Source organism: Amborella trichopoda, chromosome 13 (assembly GCF_054954075.1).
Source record: "Amborella trichopoda isolate Santa Cruz 75 chromosome 13, AtrichopodaSantaCruz75HAP2 v2.0, whole genome shotgun sequence".
In the NCBI taxonomy this organism is placed as follows: Eukaryota; Viridiplantae; Streptophyta; class Magnoliopsida; order Amborellales; family Amborellaceae; genus Amborella; species Amborella trichopoda.
The window spans coordinates 41,360,309-41,368,875 of record NC_142348.1 but is presented as its reverse complement, the minus strand read 5'-3'; the positions used below and the strand labels follow the sequence as shown (position 1 = coordinate 41,368,875).

The window sequence follows — 8,567 nt, the reverse complement described above, 5'->3', positions numbered from 1 at the left end:
TAAGGCTGTAGCCCTATTTATTGAAGCTGGGCGGCAACCATCCGCACTGTCTATGTATTTGGACAGTATAGATCTTCCACATTCCCTGATTTGGGAAACAAGGGCTTCTAGTTGCCTCACATTCGTTATAGTAAAAAACATTCATTTCTTTTAATGAAGTAGGGTTGCAACATCTTCTAGGTTAATTTATTTGAACGGTGACGACTATTCTTGCATTGTGCAATCGGAAAACCGGAGCTCTAAGTTTCTTGGTTATCTCTCTCTCGCGCTCCTTCCTTGGCAAAGCTATGCTTTTCACTCCGGTGATCATTGAAAACCAATTTTATCTCTCTACCCAAAGTATCTTCGTTTTCCCACCCTCCAAAAGAAACGCATTGGCCATTCATTCTCTTTCTAACAAAAACCCACGCCGCTCATAATTGAAAACTAACTACTTCCTCTCTCTCCATCCACGACAGCGCCCATACGTTTTTTCTCTTGATGATTAAAAACCAGTTAACAGGTTTCCGCGTAGCGGATCTGCTCCATTAGGGGATCTGCTTTATTTGTCAGTATAGACCAGTTAACACTTTCCTTTTCTCTTGATCATTAACAAAAATAGATTTCATTAATAGCTTCTTTTTTGGGCAAATTATAAAAGACCTCGAGACCACACTTTTTATACAATTTACCTTCAACTTAATTTTTTTTTTTCACTTTTTTCTCCAAAACAAATACCCCAAGAAAAAAAAATTATTTTTAAACGGAAATACTATTTTTGTACCCAAAAATCATTTTGGCCAGACCTTAACTTTTGGACCCTGAGCCCACCATTGCATTGTTAGACCGCCATTTACAGAAATTTAAGTACCGGATCACCATTTACAAAAACTTAAGTGCCGGACCACCCTAAGACAACTATCCGACTGAAAATAAGTACTGCCAAACTGCTCTTTACATAGTGTCGGAGCCTTTAATCTAGTAACACAGCCAGACCGCCCATTGCAGACTGCCAAATTGCCAAACAATCTAGTAACACAGCCAGACCGTCCTTTACAGACTGCCAAACCACCCTTTACATAGTGCTAGAGCTCTGGAATCGAGTAACAGACATATGAATCTAGTAAGAGCCAGACCGCCCTTTGCCGCTGTCGGACCATAAGCATCTACTGTGAGACCACTCTTTGCAGCTGCACCACAAACATCTACTGCCGAAGTGCCCGTTGTAACTGCCAGACTACCCTTTGTAACTACCAGACTACCCTTTACAAGAGTGATCCAGACTGTATTTACATAGTTCTCCAGGCCTATTTTGGTGGGATAGAGGAGAGAGGCATGGGTAAGGTAAAAATAAGGGAGGGTAATTTAGGTATTTTTTTATTTGGTTGGGGTATTTACATAGAAAGTGTATTTTCGAGAAAAAAAGTTAAGTTGGGTATAAGTTACATAAAAAGTGTAATCGTAGGATTTTTTGTTTTTTTTTTTGTAATTTTCCCTCTTTTTTTATGTAGCAAAGTTGGCTGGTTTTAATCTCACTGCCCAAAGTCTGTCTTCATTTTGGCCTCTCTCTGCTAACAAGGTAACTTGTCTGATAGCACAAAATATGCCCCTTCCAAAATTTTGCCACTCTTTTCAGTTGTTGTTCAGATTTAGATCCAAAAGCATGGATTAAATATCATGTACTTTATTGTTTTGCTCTGGCCCTTCAATAAATTATAGAGACGTTGCTAAAAAAGCTAAAATTTGGGATCGTATGCATATATAGCCTAGGTGAAAAAAAGTCAAAAAGATTTGAGAGAGGGGCAAGCCCAATTATGGCAGAAATAACAATAATAATAATAAACTGCTGAAAAAGTTAAAAAGATTTGAGATCATATGCATATGTAGAAGAGAGAGAGGAAAGAGAGGGGTTGAAATAGTGAAGAGATTTGGTGAGAGAAAGAGGCAGAAAATTTATGAAGTTTTAAAGGGACATGGTTTCTATGTGGCCATCCTGCATATTGTAGAAAGGCTGGCTTGGTAATAAATATATTTTGATCATATTTTTTAGAGAATATATAATCTTTAAATTAAGATCATGAATATGAAAAAAGAAAAAATAAATGAAAACTAAAAATCATAATTATTATTAAGAAAATATTTGGACCATTAGTTGCACTTGTTTTTAGATGGACCACTTATTTTTAGATGCTCAGGGCTCCTCACCATTCATCTATTTTTACCCTAATCTCCTCTTTCTTCTCTTCACAAGGGACTCCCTCACCAAAACTCATGTTTCTCTTTCTACACAACGACTATGGGCCTCCATAAAAGTCATATTTGTTGCGAGAAAAACAACCCTGGGCATTGAGTAAAATGGCATAGGTCAGTGGGAGGTGACTTTTGCATTACCTTCCCGAGCAAGGTTTTAAAAAATGGATTGGCAACCCAAATTCCCCATTTCGAAAATTGGTCTCATTCGGCGGCTCGGTGGCACGGCCGAGTGAACTGCCGAATAAGAAATCTAAAGAAAGCAAAAAAGAATAGGGAACAAAAACTTCAAAAAAATAAAAAATAAAAAATAGGGCTTATTCTCTAATAGAAGTGGCCAGTTCTGTCAGATAATTCATCAATTCACTATTTTTTTAAAACCTTAGACTTAAGAGTGTGGAACTCAATGGTACACTTTTTTTTAAAAAAAAAAGAATCACATGACCTTTATTATACAATCAAATTAGAACTTACCTCAAAAAATTTAGTAGAAGAGGTTGTTTTGATGCTCAAATATCCTCAAATTGACCATCTCAACATCAAGATGCATAAACATGAGAAAGAAATAGATTTCAAGTTTTTGGAATAGTATATTTTGTAATATATTGTGGATCGTCAGTTTTCAAGATTTTCAAGTTTTCATTGGTCTGTCGATCTACATTAGTTTTGAAGCTTTAAACTTTATAAATAAAGATAAAAATATATTTTAAGACTATCACAAAGATTTCCAATATTGAAACCACAATTCTTGATACTATTTGAAAGTAGGTTCTAATTTGATTGTTTAGAGCCTAGGCTCTATACAATATTTGCATTGTTTACTTTTTATTGAGTGAACAGGATTGCTCACTTTCAAGTATTCATAAATCCATTAGGGCTCATTTGGCTCCATGTATTAACAAAGCTAGATTTTGAATCAAGACCTTGTTATGTTAAAATTTGGTTACCTTAAAACCTAGTTACTCAAGCAAGACTTGTTTAGATGGCTTTGAATAGAACCAAATCTCATGTTGGGATCATCTTTTTTGTATAACATGATTTTTGCTATTGTAGATAAAGAATACATTAAACTTGGAGTTTTGAGATAGTTTCTCTCTCTAAATTTTTTGAGATAGTTTCTCTCTCTATAAAAAATAAAATTTGATATAGTTTCTCTGTCCAAAAAATTTGAGATAGTTTATCTCTCTAAAAATTTGAAATTTTAGATAGTTGACAATTTCTCTTTCCAAAAAGTTTGAGGTAGTTTCTATCTCTAAAAACTTTGAGGTAGTTTCTCTCTTTAAAATTTAATATAGTTTCTCTCACTAAAATTTAATACACTTTCTCTCTCTAAAACTTAAAATTTGAAATAGTTTTCCTCTCTAATTTTTTTTAAATAATTTCTCTCTCTAAAATTTGATATAGCTTCACTCTCTAAAATTTTAAGATACTTTCTCTACCTAAAACTTAAAATTCGATATAGTTTCTCTCTCTAAAAAGTTTCAAGTAGTTTCTCGATCTAAAATTGGATATAGTTCCTCTCTCTAAAATTTTAAGATACTTTCTCTCTCAAGAAAATTTCAGGTAATTTATCTTTCAAAAATTTGATATAGTTTCTTTCTATAAAGTTTAAAGATACTTTCCTCTCTCTAAAACATGAAATTTGATATAGTTCATCTCTTTTAAATTTTTGAGATAATTTCTTTATCTAAAATTTCTGAGATAGTTTCTCTCTCTAAAAAATTGCCAAATATGTTTTTATGCAAGATATCCAAGGTATATAAAACATGATTTTGGATACCCGAAGTTGCCAAATACGTTTTTATGCAAGATACCCAGAGTATGTAAAACATGAATTTGGGTACCCTAGGATCCATTAGACCTGGAACATTTTGGGAGCTTCATATTTAATATTCAGTAGGTAAAAATAGATTTCAAGCCCTAAGCCTTATGCTGGCCACGTTTATTTATTTAATGGGCAACTCATGAATCATGTGCTCCTCCACACTTATAAATCCCCCTCACTAGGCAAAGGGTGTGAGCCATGTATTAAGCAGTAGATGAGAGATATGGGTGACCAACTTGAGGTGAAGCCTCATGCAGTGTGCATTCCTTACCCTGCACAAGGGCACATCAGCCCCATGAAGCAACTGGCTAACGTTCTCCACTCCAAAGGTTTCCACGTAACTTATGTGAACACAGAATACAACCACAAGAGGCTCCTTAAATCGAGAGGTCCTGACTTGTCGTACAGCATACCGGACTTCCGTTTCGAGTCCATCCCAGATGGCATGCCTGAGACAAACCTGGATGCTACACAGGATATCCCCGCTTTCCCGTAATACTTGTACTTGCTTCTTGGCTCCCTTTCGGGAGTCAGTGTTGAGGCTCAATGGCTCAGGGGAAGTGCCTAAAGTGACAGTGCATTGTCATCGATGGAGTCGTGAACTTTGCACAAGCAGTTGCAGACGAGCTATTTGTCCCCAAAGTTATATTTTGGACTGCGAGCGCCTCCGAGCTATGGGCTTACCTTCGCTACACTGAGGTCATTGAGAGAGGTTATGTTCCTCTCAAAGGTAATTGTTGTTTTATCTGTATTAATGATTCTTCTTTTTGTTAAGTATCAGCCTTTCCTAACAGGCTAAAGGAATGTGATTTAAATCAAGTAGCTAGTTACTGTTTTTTTGAAAATGAAGTAATATTCATGTAATTCAGTGTGAGAAAGGACAAAAAGGGAGCTATCATGGAGTTGGAGTTGGTTGGGAACTTTGGCATTTTATATTGGTCTTATAAATCCCGTGAGAGATTTATTTGGTTGTAGGACTAAACACCCAAGGGGAATACACACCAAAAAAATGCAGATGGAAAGTATTATCATCATGTGGAAAGTGTAATTTCTTGCAATTAATAAAAATTCAATTCGGAAAAAGCATGTCGAAATGTTATTTCCTGGAGTTTGTATTAAACAGTTTGAAAAGTATGTTTATATCTCGCCGTTAGGGAACTATAGGTCTTGGAGATGCAACCAGTCTTACAAAAACTCGGCCAGTGGCTCCCTTTCAGGCTTCCTAAATTGAAATGCATTTTTTTCTTTTGAATTTTAAGAAACTAAGACAGATTTTTGGCACTTCATTTCACCGAGGAGAACTGCCTAAGCAATGGATACCTAAACACACCTCTAGACTGGATCCCAGGAATGCCTGGAGCTCGGATCAAAGACATGCCAAGCTTCATTAGAACGATCGATCCCAATGACATCATGCTCAACTTCCTCAAAGATGGAGCCCTGGAATCCCTCAAGGGCTCGGCCCACATCATAATACATTTGATGCATTCGAGCAGACCCCCCTCAACCTCATTCGCCCCATTCCCCCACCCATCTACACCATTGGTCCCTTACCCACCCTTTGTCGCACACTGGTCAACCCCAAACTCTTGTACATCGGCTCTAGCCTTTGGAAAGAAGACACAAGATGCCTAGATTGGCATGGAAATCAAGAAACTGCCTCAGTCGTGTACATAAACTACGGCAGTATCACCACTATGGCACCAAGCCAACTGGTGGAATTCGCATGGGGATTGGCTAATGGCGGGGTACCCTTTGTTTGGATCGTCCGGCCTGACTTAGTTCAGGGGATCTGCTGTGTTACCTAAAGAGTTCATGGAGGCCACTAAAGAGAGGGGGTTTCTTGCCAGTTGGTGCAATCAAGAGAAGGCATTGCTGGACCCTGCAGTCGGCGTGTTCCTGACACATTGTGGTTGGAACTCGATAATGGAGACTGCATGCGGTGGGGTGCCAGTGATTTGTTGGCCATTTTTCGCTGAACAACAAACTAATTGCTGGTTTGCCTGCAATGAGTGGGGCTTGGGCATGGAGATTGAGAATGATGTGAAAAGAAAAGAAGTTGAGGCACTTGTTAGGGAAATGATGCATGGAGAGAAGGGGAACGCCACAAGGCTAGGAGATGGAGAGAGCTTTCTGAGAAGCCAGTTGAGGTGGGTGGGTATTCTTCAGTTAATCTGGACAGAGTGATAAAAGAGGTGATGTTAAAACCGTGCAAACAGGGAGCTGCCGATTAATGCCATATTAAAACCGTGCAAACAGTTGGGAACCTAGCCAAGCAAGGAGCTTTCATGCCTTTGTTGACGGTTTTTGAAGTTAACATCAAAGTAGTTAGCACCAATGTTTTAAAAAACGGATCTGTGGGGCGGATCGTCGACCCCCAGTCCACATTTGGATCAGCAATTAGAATCGTTCTTGAATCCTCTGGATCGATAATAAAAAAAAATACTAAAAACTAAAAATATAAATTAAAATTAGAATAGAGGTTTATGTGGTGGGGATTAAGGGGGTACCAATTACAACATTACTTAAGCTTTAAAAAACAAAGAAAAAAGATGAAAATGGGGATTTTAGGAGAGAACCAGGTCGGGACCCATACCAACCCAAAACTGGTTCAGTTCTGACCAATTTTACATCCAGATCGGCAAATCACCGGGCTTTAAAATACTAGCAAGGACTACAAGAATTCCCCAATTGTTCCTTTTATTCTTTTATTGAAGTGTAGTTTAGTTTGATTTAAAGTCAATTCAAAATGTCGTTGTTGTAGGGTATTTTGAACACACTTGCATCCCCACTATGAATAAGGGAGGAGTTAGTTACAACTTAGACCTGCAGGTACTGAAAATACATAGGGACTATGGAAGCCTTTGACCAAATAAGCCTAAATTTGAGAGCATTTGAAAATATGTCATCTCGGCCTCAAAACGTATGGAGAGTAGCATTTGATGTCACAAATACCCACCAAGTTTCGTCTCGATTTGATAAAGATAAAGCAGATCAGGATGAAATTTCATTTGCAATACTGCTCTCTAACATACCCAAAATACCTCATAACAAGAGTTATATTCCCAAAACCTTTGGTGAGTACCCTACCACCAAAGATAAACTCAAGAGGCCCAAAAACCACATAACACCAAGTTTTGGCTCATTTGGATCTCCCAGAGGCTGACTTTCCTAGACCACACTATTCTAGAAAATCTATGAACCATAAAACACCATAGTCCATGGACTCCATCCTGTGATCCACTATCTCGACAAGCACACCCATTTTGGGAAATAATCAAGAAAAATAGAAAAACATCGCATTTTATCGTGAAAATTGAAAAATGACCATTAAAAAACAAATATGGAAATTTCATATTTGGGTTAAGTTTGGTCAGAGAGACACAGGGTGTGTCACCCAGATCTGTTGGGCGACAAAAGGTGGGTCGCCCAGCCCAGCTAACATGAATCAGCCCATTTTGTTATGTCAACCTAATTCCAGAGAAGTTCAATGAATTTGGTCCAATTTTGGTTGGACGAAACACCTTGTGTTGTCCATGGCCGATTCTGATTTGGGCAACACACCTTGTGTCACCCCGCCTTCTAACCACCAAAATGTGTTTTCGAGCTCTCAAGTCTGCTAATTTTCCAAAATTATGTGTGTCATATGTTTTTTGGTCTATGAAAATACATTTTCATGGCCTTTTAGAGGTTGGTGAGAAAAACCTTAGAGATATTGTGTGAAACCCTAAACCTAGAATCTTAAGACCTTCCATCCCATATTTTGTGAAACTCATCTTCAACCTCCAACCCTTAGGTCAGATCTACAATCCTATTTCAACCAAGCCATGGCCTGGTCAATTCTCAAGAGTAAAAGGAGGGCGTACGGTATAAACTCAATCGCGGTCCTGATACGGGCGAAGTTTCAAAGCCTCGAGTGTCCTAAGACAACTGACCCAGTCAAATTAGTCTCTTTCTTCATATTTTGAGTCATTTTAGTTATTTTATTAGATCTAGGAAAGTTTCATTACTTTTCTTTCAATATTTTGTGCGGAGTTGAATGCCAGCTCTGCCACTGTTCTAAGAGAAGATCGATTCATATTTGAATAGATCACCCCTAGGTCGGAATTCAATTGATCCCACTTTTTTACCAATTTTTAATAATAAGTTAGTAGTTTCAGATCCGAGGGATCTTCATTTGAAGATCTCCCTTAACAATTCTAGAGAGAAGTCAACAAAAGTTCGAGCTAATGCAAAAAATAGTTTGTGTGGCCTCTTTGTGCTCCAATAGCCACAACTCGATATATGGTGGGTGGATCAAGCTCAAACATAATGCATTTCGATCGTGATCAATTAGCTTCAATTTCATGTAAGAAACATCACGATCGGGGTTTGGGAAGGTGTTCATCCAAGGCTTGAAAGTGGGCATGAATATTGAAAAACTAGAAAAGCAGTTTTTCAGCAACTTGCGGAAATCCGAAATGATCAACTAGAGGTCATTTCGACATTTTTTTTTATGCAAAATGATCATGCC

The 8,567-nt window shown here is 37.8% G+C and overlaps 1 pseudogene; it reads left to right on the top strand.

Moving 5' to 3' along the window:
* Positions 1–4,277: 4,277 nt before the first annotated feature.
* LOC18442441 (7-deoxyloganetin glucosyltransferase pseudogene) lies at positions 4,278–6,310 on the top strand (annotated as a pseudogene).
* The last annotated feature ends 2,257 nt before the right edge of the window (positions 6,311–8,567 follow it).